The sequence below is a fragment of the Desmodus rotundus genome, chromosome 3 (genome assembly GCF_022682495.2).
Source record: "Desmodus rotundus isolate HL8 chromosome 3, HLdesRot8A.1, whole genome shotgun sequence".
Classification (NCBI taxonomy): Eukaryota; Metazoa; Chordata; class Mammalia; order Chiroptera; family Phyllostomidae; genus Desmodus; species Desmodus rotundus.
This window is the reverse complement of record NC_071389.1, coordinates 45,592,320-45,607,858: the sequence shown is the minus strand read 5'-3', so window position 1 is coordinate 45,607,858 and position 15,539 is coordinate 45,592,320. Positions and strand designations below refer to the sequence as shown.

The window sequence follows — 15,539 nt, the reverse complement described above, 5'->3', positions numbered from 1 at the left end:
TTATTTTTAGAGAGAGGGGAAGGGAAGGAGAAAGAGAGGAAGAGAAACATCAATGCGTGGTTGCCTCTTGAGTGCCCCTTAGTGGGGACCTGCCCCACAACCCAGGCACGTGCCCTGACTGGGAATTGAACCTGCGATCCTTCAGTTTGCAGGCCAACACTCAATCTACTGAGCCACACCAGCTGGGGCTGGGATGAAAATTTTTTTAAAAATTATTTTCAGAGATGAAAATGCTTGTATTTTGGGGTAGAAACAAGGGAAGGATGGTGGGGAGTACTGAGGTGATGGGGAGGAGTGGAGGGGAAGGCAGATAATTGTACTTGAACAACAATATAAAAAATAAATTTAAAAAATGCTTGTATTTTAATTTAAAATAACAATTATTTATGGAAATTGTGAGTTGGGTTCAGCAGAACAAATTATCAGTTTAAATTGGTTAAATTCCTAGAAACTGATTTTTTAAAAAACCAAGATGAAGTCCTCTGCTCTCCAAAGAATTGATAGTGAACCAGGAAGAACCACATTCTTGACAATTCAATTAAGTTCTTATAAAAACATAAAGCAGAATTATATTCTTTGGTGGGGGAGCTCAAGAATCATTTTGCCCCCACCTTCACCTTGAATTTAAAATAGAGCCTTTCCTTCCCAAGACTGAGTCTACACGAATTCCACCTTCCACAGAAATATGAGCCGGGAAGAGCTCTGGATCACTGGATCACCACCACTGGACAAAAGTAGCTCAAAGTTAGGCCCCATGGCACGGATTCGGTAACTCGCTGAAAGAAGCAGAACACAAAAGCCAACCACATTACTGGATGTGGCTGAACATGAATGTGAACAAAACACATTCATTCAACAAGTACTCAGACTACATACTGCATGACAGGTGATGTTCTACAAATGTAGCAGTGAAGAGGAGCTGCTTACTGATATTTCAAAGCAGTGTTACTTTCCTTAAGAACAACTATAACTGTTGGGAACCTCCCTGCCTAGTTTCAGAAGCTGTAATCCCAGGTGGCTAAGACTGAGTAAAAAGACTTTGGGAACATTTAAGAGACAAAGCTTATCTTTCTTGTACAGGCACAGCCTCTGCCCCCTTTCACCTCACCCCACTTGGCCACAGGTGGATGAATGGTTAGCCAATGATGGGTAAGATTCCTCAAAGGAGGGCCGACCTAAGACAGGCATGGTCGCAAAGGGGCCCTCAGGGAAGGACTTGGGGGAGCTATAGAAAAAGGGGGTGATGGACCCTCACCCCTCGGCTTTGACATAGCCTGAGTCCTCATTCTGTCTGCAAGAAGTCTCCTAATCTCTCAGCTGCCTTACTTCCCCTCCCTGACCTAAGCCTGAAACAATTCTGGAGGTGGGTGCGGCCCTGTGCTGGAAAGGGTGGGTTCCCTAGGGCAATCAGGTCTAAGAAAGAATGCATAAAATCCAACGAAACCTACTTTGCTAATACCCTTAATTTAAATGATAAGGGTCCAAGACTGAAATGAGTTTGTTTCCCCAAAGTTTTATGGTCCTTTCGCAATCTGGCCCTGCCTCTAAATAAGCCCTCATAGTTCTTTGAATGTTATCTATTGTTTGATCATTACTGCCTGACAATGACTGATGAGCTTTCCGTATATGCCCTGTATTCTTACACAAATTAAGCCAATAAAAGCCTGTCAAGGCAAGGGTCAGGGCACTCTCCCCTTGAGAGAATGGCCGTGCCATCCCTTTTCCTCCACAGGACTCAGTAGTCCGTGTGAAGTTGTCTCATCTCAGCCACAATGCCACGGACACTGCTTGACTGTGTCTGCGTCATACAACAATCATTACCTGAGCATGTATTTATGTCCTAGGCACTGTGCTTTAAGCACTGCATGTGTGTGTCATCTCATTTAATCCTCATAAATCCTCACCCTCACACAGGAGGTAACAGCCATTTTTTGTGAATACAAAAAATGTATTCACCTTTTTGAGATACAACACTCACCATAACATTCACCATTTGAAAATGTACAACTCAGTGGTTTTTAATGCATTCTCCACGTTGTGCAATCATCACCACTACCTAGTTCCAGAGCATTTTTATCACCCCAGAAAGAAGCCCTGTACCCATCAGCAGTCCCTTCCCATTTCCTCCTCCCTCTAGCCTGTGGCAACTGCTACCCTACATTCTGTCTTCACAGATTGGCCTATCCTACACACCTTGTATGAACAGAATCACACAATATGTGGCATTTTGTGTCTGGTTTCTTTCACTTAGCAGACTGATTTTAAGGTTCATTCGTGTTGTGCCATATATCTATATGTCATTCATTTTTATGGCTGAATATTATTATTCCATTGTATCATATTTTGTATATTATTATATCATATTTTGTTTAGCCACTTGATGGACACTTGGGCTGTTCATATGTAACTCACTTTTGGGTTATGTATGCCTTCAGCTCTCCTGGGTAATACCTGGAGGGTATGTATGTGCGTTTTACATCTGAAGAATCACTGTCACATAGTATGCTTGTAACTGACAAGCTTGGTGCTGTCCTACTTGGCAATGGTCAGACCAGCCAGCCCCAAGCCCTGATCTAGTCCTACCCACCACACTTTACACATCAACAAATACACATCTTCTAAGGGGAGAGACCGAGATGTGAAATGGCTCCAAACATCCCCCGAGGAAACAGTAAAAGACCAGGGAATGCCTTCTCCGGAAAAGAGAAGACCCAGAGAAGGACATGATAACAACTTGCCTGTGCCCTGACACTTTACACATGGGAGAGGCATCCCAAGTGGACAGAGAAAGCTGCCTGAGGAAATGCTTGAATGGAGACTCGAAGACTGTCTAGGAAGGAATACTGCAGAGAGAATCTGACAACTGGACTTGGGATTGTGCAACATACTCTTCCAACTATTTTTGGCCGCCTTGGCTCTTCTCTGGAGAACAGACATGGCATCATTCTGATACAAAATCAAACTTCCACCACATCTCTCAATCCCCACCATGAAAACCTGGAAAGATCAACAGCCAGAGCACAATGGATTTAACAACATGAATCTGAATGAAAACGTTACTACAACAACAAACAAAAATAAAACATGGATGAGAAGTTACAGGCCCATTCTGGAAAACATGACCTTCATCGGCCCATGTGAGCTTGCTTGGAAGAAAAACAGTATCATTAAGTGCTAATGCTAACATGTTTGGATAAAATACACAGCTGCTCCAATTTCTCAAGTAGAATTCCAAAGAAAGGCTGCAGACAAGCACGTATTTTAGTTCTGATTGCCTATAAAAGTGCCTATAAATGGAGGGCAAACTGCATACAGACGACAGAGCTGAAAGCGTCCACAAAGCAACAAATTCGCCAAGATGCCAGCCAAATCACCAGAAACAGATAACAAACTCCATGTTCTCTTCATTGTTCATGCCAGAAAACACAGAGAATGAAAGACCCCAGTAAAAGAGCTTCATCTCCTCACAAGGCTGCCTAAAACTAGGAGAAACCACTGTCACTCCCAGGATCACCTCTTCTTCCAAAGGTCCTTGAAAATGCCAAAACACACACTCGCTCCACACGAGGCAAGGTCCAAATGAAGTGTAGCTCTGTGATTCTACCAATTACAATTTCTTTATCCCCCACTCCTGAGAATATTTTGGCACTGAAATAGTTACTTTTTAAAAAATTAATAAAACAAAGAAAAACTGTCTAGAAACTGTTTATCCTTGATATCATTTTGATGAATCTCTTCTAGTCAAAAAAAAAAAATTAGACTTTTAAAAAAAATATTGGTTAAGAAACAGATACCAAGGACCTGTAGAGGTGAAGCTTACGGAAGCAGCTCCTAAATTTAGGGTATTTTGGCAGTGAACTCAATGACTCATTTCAGATGTGCAGGATCCACCCTTCAATTGGCCCTGCTCAAGGCCAGGCTTTCTTTTTCCTTCACACCAAAAAGACGCGGTTCCAAAGTCCTCCGTGACACTTCCGTCCATAGGTATGAAGAAAATTCTGATGTGATGGTCAAGAGCATGGGCTTTACAGCCACACGTCCTGGCTTAACACCCTGACACTGCCACTTACAGGCTTTTAAGACTTTGTCCACATTGTGTGTTTTTGCCTCAGTCTCTTTACCTATAAATTGGGAACAATACCGCCTAGCGTTGTTTTAAAAGTTGTATGTGGTTAATGTGTGTAAAGGACTTGGAATAATGCCTCTTTGCAAATTTCATTCAAGGATACGGAGACATTAAGTATTTGCTCCTGTATGCCAGCTGTTGTTCTAAGTAGTTTAAACACATGGACCTGTTTAATCCTCACAAATATCTACAAGGTCAATGATATTATTTTCCCCATTTTATAAGTAAGTCAGCTGAAGCACAGAGAGGTTGAGTAACTTGCCCAAAGTAATTCAGCTAAATAAGTGCTGTAGCCGGAACTCAAACTCAGGCAGCCTGGCACCAGAGTTCATTTTCTTAACCACTCATTACACTATACCGTCTCTCAATGTTTGTAAGCATTTCCTTGAACAGAAGCACTTTGAATGTTAGAATATGTGTGTAATTTTGTGATTTATAAGAAACATAAATAGGGTCCACAGTGGGGCTCAGCACTCCCCAAACCCTTGGAATTTCCTGAGTGGTAAGAACAATGGGAGCATCTTTCATTATAATATTTGGTCTCTTGTCCTTAGGTCCTGAAAATGTTCCAGAGCCCTAAAAGTGAAATGGGTATTTTGCTTTCACAATAATCCCCTTTCCTCATCTCAGTTTACAACAACAAGGTAGCTGTTGGAAAACACCTAAGGGTACGCACTGGTTGCCAGAGGAACCAACCATAAATAGAGGGATATACTTTCACTCCCACCCCCTGATTTCCCGGGAGGGGAGAAGGGCTGAAAGTTGATTCAATCACCAGTGGCCAATGAGTGAATCAGTCATGCCTATGTACTGTGGCCTTCACAGAAACCCAAAGAGGGGGGGTTAGGAGAGCTTCCAGGCTGGGAACTATAGTACTTCAATGTGTTAGACCCCAAGCTCCATGAGGACAGAAGCTCCTTTGTTCCAGACCTGTCTCTCTGTATCTCTTCATCTCGCTATTGGTTTGTATCCTCTAATATCCCTTGTAGTAAATTGGTAATCTAGTAAGTAAATGGGTTTCCTGAAATCTCCGAGCTGCTCTAGCAACAGGACCCAAGGAAGAAGAGGGAACCTCTATTTATAGTCAGTGGGTTAGAAGCACCGGTGACCACCTGGGCTGACAACTGGCATCTGAACTAGAGGGTGATCTTGCAGGACCTGTGGTGTCTACAGATAGACAACACCAGAACTGCGCCAAAATGTGGAACACCCTGCTGGTACTGGAGATCTGCTTGGTGATGGGGAAGCTTTCCCTCTCCCCGAACACACACACCTGCCAACATTTGAAACTGACTGCAGAACCTTTCAGCATTCCTCTGGAATAGTGAAGCCCCGGGGTAAAGGGACAAGAGCATAGTGGGAATTGAGGTCTTTTTGTGAAACTCTGGCAAAACCTATTTCCTCAGTGACAGTATGCTCTGAGGGGAAATACCTGGTCCTGTTCTGTTTAACAACTTTGCTTCCATTACGCACTGTATATCCCACAAAATAAATAAAGCATTTAACAGCAAGTGTTTCTGAGCAGCTGCTTCCTACCCAATTCTAAGCACCCTCCAATCCTGTACCTCATAGCTAGTCAACCTCCTCCTCTCCCCAGGGCCCCCTCCCTCTCTAATACATCTTCCACTCAACTTCCAGAAGAACTTCCCCAAAACACAAGTTGGCACAAGTCACTTCCTCGTCCAATACCAGAAATGCATTCCCTGGCCTATAGGATGGAATGGAAACTCCTTAGCAGAGCATTCAGAATCACTGTGATCTGGCTCTGCGGGACTCCTCAAACCTCACCTCCCGCCACAGTTCCATTATTGGTGGACCCTGGACCCCCTGCTCTGTGCCAGGCACAATTTAAGTAAGCTGTGCTCCCTTCCCTCAAGCAGTGTGTAGACTCATGGAGGAAAGGCAGGCCTGGAGAGAGGCAGTGCTCTGACAGAGATGTGCCTGGGACAGGGACACAGGGACCTCAGTCCAACCTCAGACCCAAGGAACACTTCCCGCCCTGGAGCTGGGCTTTGAGGGGCTGGCAAAAGTTGGCTGGAAGGGCCACCCTTCAAGTTCTACATGCACTGGCCACATCACAGCCATGAATTTTCCACTTCCTTCAGAAGAGTAACCCCTCCTATGTTCCACCAGATTCTGGGTTGAAACTAGTCCCTAAGTGCCTCTGTACAGATGAGAAAAAAGATGTTTATGAGCCAACCTTTAAAGATTTCTGAGCTTATGACTCTAAAATACTCTGTAACAGAAGAAGCAGAAAGTTTAGCATGAAGGAAACAACTTATTTTTCAAACATGTAAGTGGGTACTTGGAAGTCACCCCCAGTGAGAGGCTATACTAGACTAGACCACCAAAAACAGGCTGCCTGTCTCTGAGCCATCTCTTCTGGGCCTCTGTGTGACACAGGTGACCTTCCCCCTAAAGATTTTCTGATACATCACAACATGTTAGAGATGGCAAAGTATTTCTAAAGAAGCTAAGAAAGATACTTTATAATTTATTTAATATAAAATAATACAACACTTTGACACTATAAACTAACACTTTAATCCAATTCACCCTTTGTTTCTTTGGACACCAGACTAAGATTCCCAAGGGAATCTCCTGAGGAACAGTGACTTCACACAGAGCACACCGGTCTTCAAACCTTTCCTTTGCTATTAATCTTAAGGTACAGTCCTTAGCTCATCATGAGGACAATTATATGGGTATAATAAACACAGGAAATTGTAGCTAAAATTATTTGAATCTGTGACCTATATAATTAATCATTCACAAGGTCAAAAGAAGGTTAATAGAAAAAAAATTTTCTTGTAACCTAGATTTGAACCCAAATTTATATAAAGTACAAATGTGCATCTCTTTACCACTAATGGTGAGATTAAAATAAAACTATAATATGATTTCTCTTTTTATTAAGGTACAATTGACAGATAATATCACATTAGTTTCAGGCATACAACATAATGATTTAATGTTTGTATATCAAATGTGGAATGATCATCACAATAGATGTAGTTAACATCTGTCACCACACATAGTTACAAATTATTTTTTCTTGTGATGAGAATTTTTTTAAGACTTTATTTATTTATTTTTAGAGAGAGGGAAAGGGAAGGAGAAAGAGAGGGAGAGAAACATCAATGTGTGGTTGCCTCTTACATGCCCTTTACTGGGGACCTGGCCCAGAACCCAGGCATGAGCCCAACTGGGAATCAAACAGGAGACCCTTTGGTTCGCAGGCCGGCACTCAGTCCACTGAGCAACACCAGCCAGGGCTTGTGATGAGAATTTTTAAGATCTACTCTCTTAGCAACTTTCAAATATGCAATACAGTATTATTAACAATTGTCACCATGCTGTATATTATATTCCCATGATTTATTTATTTTATAACTGGAAATTTGTACCTTTTAACCACCTCCATCCATTTTGCCCACCCCCTACCTCTGGCAACCACCAATCTGTTCTCTGCATCTATGAGCTTGGTTTTTTGTTTGTTTTTTTTTTTTAGATTTCACATATAAGTGACATCATATAGTTGATTATTCCTGATATCTGCCTTTTAATCATGGGAAAATACCCTTTTAAAAACACTAGAATGGTTTCATAATGAGGCAAGGAGTCAATGATACAAAGAATTAGCCTCAGGCTGGGAATCAGGAGTCTTAGCTCTCAGTTCTGCTTCCAAGTGACTGCTCACAGGACTGAAAACATCAGCGCACTTCCCTTATCGTGGCTTCAAGTTTCCTCCTCTGCAGGAGCGAGTTGGACCTTTCTACCTGTCATCTCAGACGTGGAATTCCAATTCCCTGTACCTGGCTTTGTGGCCACGTGTGAAGGTGAGAGGACTGGCTTGCCCAGTATGACTCAAACCACGCTAGTGTCCTTTTAACCACTGACATTCCACCTCTGCAGGGAGGTAAGGGACCTCAGAGATTAAGGAGAACCTCCCCGCTTTCATAGGCGGCCAAGGCATGGATCATTAAACCCACTCTAGATGTGAGGAGTGGAATCCGGACCAGAACTCACACCTGAATCATCTGTCAGTGTTCTGTGTATCATACCTTGCCTGGAAGACTTTGTGGGATTAAGGGCCAATGCTCAGGCTTCCTTGCTCCTTTCTCTCTAGCCAGACTGGATATTTACATTCACTTAGTCTAATTTTATAACTCTGGGTCCAGAAATGTGTCGACAGTGGATGTGTTTCTATAATAGCCAGGATAAAAATATGCATGGACAAAAGCCACAACAACTTTCAGTAGGGGAGGGGCTAGCTTAACTGAGAAAGAAGGTGATATAATACATAAGCACAAAGGATGTCCAGCAGATTCTTTATCCATAAGCTTTCTCAATCCATCAGCAGACCAATTTTGACCCTCCATACTGATTTGAAGAACAAAATAGTGCAGTAATCTCATTTTAAGACTTTAAGTAAATCATGAAAGAAAAAAATGCTGGGATTTCATAAGCCCCAAAATACTGGATTTCCTATATGTCAGGAGTGTTTTCTTGGCCCAGAATAGGAACACATGCACTTACCACGGACATCTGGCACAGGACCAGGTGCTGCCTCATATAAGCAGCAAAGGAGAAAAAGCAGATTGGGGTGGAGGCAACAGAAGCTGGGCAAAGGAACAAATGGGAAAAGGCAAGTAATCTGAAAGGCTTGCCGAAATCATGAGTTTTAGACCGCAAATGTTTAACCATCTCCTTAAGCCCACGTTCTGCAAGTCGGCCTGGGAATCCACTATACCAGGCACTTTCAGCCCTGAGGAGTGGGATCATACTTCAAATTTCTTGAACTCTCCAGATTTTCTCTGCCTACCCTACAACCTTATCCCAACCAATTCCTAGTCCCATTCAGAGGACTGGGAGGAATTTCACTTTTAAAGCAATATAAGAAGAAATTCTTTCCTTTGCAGAAGGCCCATGGTATGGATCTGGCTATGCCAGGCACCTTTTCAGCTGCCTCTCTGTGCAGGATCTTGGCTGCAGAACCGCACAAGGGAAGCTGCTGTTTCCTCCAGTACCATCTGCTCCAACAGGATGGACTGCTACTGCTGCCCATGGGGGACTCTCTCTCCTCCTTCCCTCCCTCCCTCCCTCCTCTCTTTCCTTCTTCCCTCCCTCCTCCCCTCCCCACCCCCTTCCGTCATAGCTCTCTGGCAGTGCTCTGGTGGAGAACTACAACAAGGCCACCAAAGATGTGCCGTGCTCACCAGCCTCCCCGTGCTGGCAGCAGACAGTCCTGCAAACAAAGGGAAAGAGAAGGAGACAGATAGCTGATGCCAACACTCTTTTCCAACAGGGCTCCCAGTGGGGTCATAAGGTCACTGAGTTGGATGACATGCAATCATCCTTTAACACCGAGCCAAAACAATAATACCAAAGGGCAGCCAGTATGAAAAACAGCATGGAGGGCCCCCCCAAAATTAAAAATAGAACTACTTCTGGGTACTTATCCAAAGGAAATGAAAACATTAACTCACAAAGATACAGGCACCCCCATGTTCACTGCAACATTATTTATAATAGCCAAGATATGGAAATAAATGTCCATTGACAGATGAATGGATAGAGATATGGTACTTTTATACAATGGAATATTACTCAGCCATAAAAAAACCAAAATCTTGCCATTTATGACACCAATGCGGAACCTTGAGGGCATGATGCTAAGTGAAATAAGTCAGAGAAAGACAGATAGTGTCATATGATCTCACTTGTATGTGAAATCTAAAATAAAATACCAAGCTCATAGATACAGAGAACAGATCTCTGGTTACCAGGGGTGTGTGGGGGGGGGGCGGCAAAATGGGTAAAGGTGGTAAAAAGATATAACCTTCCAGTATAAAGTAAGTCAGTCATGAGGATATAATATATAGCATGGTATCTATAGTTAATAATACTGTGTTGTATATTTTAAAGCTAAGAAAGTAGAAAGTTCTCATCACTAAAAAAGTTTTGTAACTATGTAAGACTTACTGTGGTGATCATTTTGCAATGGATACAAATATCAAATCATTGTGCTGTACACCTAAAACGAATATAATGTTATATGTCAATTAGTCATGTGCCCCTTAACGAAGGGAATCCATTCTGAGAAATGAGTTGTTTGGCCATTTCATCATTGTTTGAACATCACAGAGTGCCCTTACACAAACCAAGATGGTACAGTCTACCGCACACCTAGGCTGTGCAGTATAGACATTGCTCCTAAGCTACAAGCCTATAAGCATGTCATTGCACAAAATTAAATCAAGCACAAGAGAAAATGGTTCAATCAAGAGATGCACTAAGCACAGGTTGTAAGGCAGCAGCAGGCATAACACAGCATACTGTTTTACAGCAAAAGTATTTTTAGTAAGTAAAAAGAGTACATTCTAAAATAATATTTATGCCCTGTTGGTGTGGCTCAGTGGATTGAGTGCTGGCATGCAATCCAAAGGGTCGCCAGTTCGATTCCCAGTCGGGGCACATGCCTGGGTTGCAGGCTAGTCTCCAGTAGGGGGCGCTCAAGAGGCAGCCACATATTGATGTTTCCCTCCTCCCTCCCTTCCCCTCTCTCTAAAAATAAATAAAATCTTTAAAAAATAAAATATTTTTAAAAGTATAGTACAGTAAATATATAAACCAGTAAAACAGCCATTTATCATCATCAGCAAGTATTATGTAGTAATGTATGTAATAATTGTGCTTTAAATGCTGGACCAGCGGTTGCTGACTGGTGTCAGAATCACTAGGTATTTTGTATATTTTTTAAACTAAAAAGTGTTTTGTATGCAAATTGGGAAAATATTATAAATTTTAAAATTTATAATATTTTAAATTTTATGTATTTGTATGTATATACTTAACTGCAAGGTTAAATTAACTATTAAAAAATGGTCCATGCAGACAATTTTGGTGATTCAAAGTTTAACACTTCATGAAATGGACAGTATCCTTAAGGAGAAATACAAAAATAGGGTAGAAGGCAGATGTTTTTATAGAATTTTAAAAATAACAAAAAAAAGAGAAAGACAGAAAATACCTGATTGGCTGGGGCCAATCAACCTTATTTAGGGTGAGACAAACCCAGAGCTGGCTTGGTGCCTGGGTTGGCTGACTGGATATAATGCATTTCTGGTCAAGCAGAACATTTATTTACAGGGTCGTGAGAGTTATCTAAGTCCCAGTGTGGTGATGTTGCACCCCAGGCAGGAGCAGTTCCATCTTGGGCTGAGAAATTTATTTCAACACCATTGTGGGTCACATTTTTAAATATTAAACACTGGGCCAGGCATTACTCTAATGCCTTCTATGTGTTATCTCATTCTTACATTAAGAGGGTAGTACCATTGTTATCTTGGTGTGCAGTGGAAGAATGTGCAGATACAAAGTGCTTTAGCAACTTGCTGGCCAGCTTCCCAGACAGTGTGATCCCGGAGGCTGCACTCTTAACACATGCCCAACAGTGGGGTGGCTTCCCAGGCCCTGCCTCCAAAGCATTCCTCCACTTCCTCAAGCAATTAGTCTCTCCTCCCAGTCCCTCCCACTCTGGAATCCTTTGTTGTACCATCTACCCTCTCCCCTTCTGAACACCTCAAGAGCAGGTCTTGTTCCCCTGAGTGACTTAGACTAAGCCTCAAGGAGCTAAGGCTACCTTCTATGGTTTTTAGGTTGAGTAAGTAAATAAATAAAGATGGGATCTTTTTTTTTAAGGAAGGAAGAAAAGCAAAATAAAATGTAGCAAATAATAATAATAAACCTTGACCCCGTGAGGTTCTATCCTAGGCAAAAGGAAACTAACTTTTAAAAACATTCCTCTCTTTCTTAGATACTTGAGGGGAAATATGACACTTTAAAATTTTGATTAGGTTAAACAATACACAGACTAAAGTTCTAAAGCATCAGTCTATGCTTGTTCCAGGTCCTTTCTTCAGGGAAAACAAACAAGTAAGTTTTGGGCTAGGCAAAGGTAGGGCTAAGATTTATTTTGGGAGTTAATTGTGAAGAAATAAACTGTTCTGGATAAGAAAGTAACAGGTAGTGGAAGGCTGAAATCCAGGAGACAGAAAAAGAACAAATTCTCCAAAGGGAAAAGAGCAAGAAGGTAACAAATTGTACTCTCAGCTAGGGGAGGGGCAAGCAGGGCTAGAGGATCAGAGGATCGCCTAGGGAATGACTGACAGGTCTTGGGATGGAGGTGTCTCATATACCATGTCAAGATATTGCCTGTGCCAGACGCTAATCCTTATCACCCACAAAACCTCAATACAATCACCTTATATTAGGGGTCATTTAGGAGAGGAAAACAAAGGTAGTGTCCAACATAGGGTGAAACAATGCAGAAAAGGGCAGCCCTTACAAGACTGGAAAGCACACGTGAAGAATTCCAGAGAAGCATGTAATCTGAGAAGGAGGTAAGTAGGGAGAGGAGTAAGAGACAGTGGAGTGTAACAGCTGTGCCCACCAAGCAGGAGATGAGAACCCGTTTTTCTAATTCAATAGATAATGCTGGAGGAGCAGCCAAGTGCCACAGACTGTTACCCAGTGTCACCAATGGTTCCTACTCTGAGAGCACATCTGTTCCCAGGCAGTGCAGTCAACTTCTTGCTACAATGACTCAAAACTAACAACCAGGTTGGCAAGCCTCTAACTCAGTCCAAGCTGGCCCCAAAGCAGGAGCAGTGGGAAGGAAGAGGAGAAAGCATTGGATTTCATCTTGCAATCTGGAAGTTCTACCTCACTAACTAATCTAAAGATGAGCTGCTAAAGTACCCAAGGGGAAACATTAAGCCCTGCCCATTAAACCAAGGATCACTTCCAGAGTAAAGCAATCTATTCCCACAGTTGCCTCTATACATTATGAGGTCCTAGATACCTGAGAATATTTCCCTCATAAATCAAACCGCAGGGGCCCCTCAATTCCTACCTCTTAAGTTTATTCTGCACTCAAGTCTTCTTCTGCTACATATTACTATTCCAAATAGCATATACATGAAATTGAAAGCTCCACCAGATATACTAATTTTAGACTCACTTTAAAACTTTCACTTTCTCCACCTGCCAAATGAAAGGAGGAAAACAAAGCAGGCATACAGTTCAGCTGCCACAGCTGTTCTCTAAAAACTGGTACAAAGAAGGTGACATACATTCTTTTTGAGACAAGAATTTTCCATCCCTGTTTTTATTTTTATTATTACTTTTTTTAATGCGAAGCCAGAAGATACCTGGAGTCTCTAAAAATGATCAAACTTGTGTAATTGAGACACCTCGCCACAGCAAGGCAGTGATGTCTGGCAGCAGCCATAAAAATAAAGTCATGTTTTAAACTCACTCCACTTCTCAAGTACATAATTGGATTCCACTACAATCTAAAAACAAAAGGATAAAATTTTCAGATAGATTTTAATTTAATAGAAACCACTGATAATTGCTATGGTGATTATTATTTTATTTATCTCTATTTTATACCAAACATCAACAACATCCAGTTCATGTAACTTTTTAAGAGCAACTATTTCTTCTATTTCATGCAGAAAGCATCACTGAATAAATCTGTGTCAAAAAGAAAAAAGACCAAAGAGAGAAAGGAAAGGAGGAAAGGAGAAAGAGAGGGAGGGAGAGTGAAGGAAAAAAAAAAGATTTAGAGAGAGAGAGAGAGACCATTACAACAGGGATGATGCCCCAACATATAACAGCTGCCTTGCCTTGTGCAAAACTTGGACTGCCAAGAATAAAGCTTTAAAAAAAAAAAGATTCTGCATTTTTTTTCTGCCTTTCATGGGCCACTAACTATAAAACAGATTTCTAAGGCATGTTTTCTAATCAGGTCTATATTACTAAAAGCAAATTAGAGCAGAACCAAATTTACAGAAAGATTCTATCATCATAATTTAACTTTTAGAAACACCACTTCCCACCCCCCACCCGGGGGTTCCTGGCTTCTGTCGCTTAGAACATCTCGAGCCCATTAACAGAAGTTCCAGCTAGGGCTCAGCCACCATCTGTGGCTGTCTTTCTCAATCCTGGCCATCAAGGACAAGCAATGTTTCAGTGCTGTTTGGCTTGGCTAGGTTCCTCTAGACATAAGCTAAGTGTTCACATTTTTTATTCTCTGGGGTTTAAGCTGCAGCAGTGCTTGAAACATGACATCCAGAACCTAACTTGACCTTGATTATGACATTTAGACGGGCACTCTGAGACAGCATGACAGAAATATCTGTGCTGGAAAAATAAAATACTTCTACTAGGCTCTTAAAATTCATTTCCTCTAAAAAATATCATTGATCATTGGAAGTGAAATGAACAAAGTCTGCCACCCCAAAATACGCCTTTTGGGGTATTGATTATTTTACCTTGGTTATTTTCAAGATATAAAAGGAATTTAGACAGAGGACCTGCTTTAGGAAGGGAACTATCATCACAGATAACTACAGTTACACACACACACACATATAGTTACATATAGATATAACTATGAACAAAGTGTGATGGACAGGAAAGAACCTACCCATTGGAAAGATGCCCCCCCCAAAGAGTGTTTATTTACCAAACAGTCGCATTTCAGTCTCTATGTGAATTGACTTCTGGCCCTTTGAAGTCCCAAATCACAACCCCTTCCCACTCCCTCCTTAGCTCAAGATGACATATAAGCCTTTTAACGGCCCCATCTTTCCTTGGGCCCCATAACTTAGGGGACCCCCATAAGTACATATGTAATAAATTTGGTCACTTTCTCCTGTCACTCTGACCCATGTTAATTTGAGGAACACAGAAGGGTCGCTGGAAATCAACTCCCGACAACTAACACCAACACACCGGCTTGCTACTTGACACTCACTTTGGACAAAAAACTGAAGAGGGTGGGGAAAAAACACCTCTAGTAATCAAGACAAATAATATTTTGTTGCAATATTTTAAAATGTCAAAATTAGTACAAAAAAACCATGATGAAAGGCTATGAAAATTTTAAATAAAGACAGGATCCAACCCTGCACTTGTACAATTTACTGACTTCACCCTAATCTCAATCCTACTGGATCTGGTCTTTAGTCAAAATGTCGCTATGTGTGGTACAGGCTAAATCTATACACTGGAATACTACTTGGCCATAAAAAAGAAGGAAATTCTATCTTTTGCAACAGCATGGATGAACCTGGAGAGCATCCTAAATGAAATAAGCCAGGCAGAGAAAGACAAATACTGATTTCACTTATGATTTCACTTATATGTAGAATCTGATGAACAAAATAAACTAACAAACAAAATAGAAATAAACTCATAAATACAGAGAGCAGACTGACAGCTGTCACAGAGGAGGGGGGTTCAGGGGCTAGATGAAAAAGGTGAAGGGATTAAGTAAAAAACAAAAAACTCATAGACAACAGTATGGTGATTACTAGAAGGAAAGAGGGGTAGTAAGAGG

General features: G+C 41.5%; 1 protein-coding gene across 4 annotated transcripts in view; it reads right to left on the bottom strand.

The window, feature by feature from the left end:
• AK4 (adenylate kinase 4) overlaps window positions 1–15,539 on the bottom strand; it is a 124,265-nt gene that overhangs the window by 27,293 nt on the left and 81,433 nt on the right. The gene's annotated exons all lie outside the window — the stretch shown is intronic.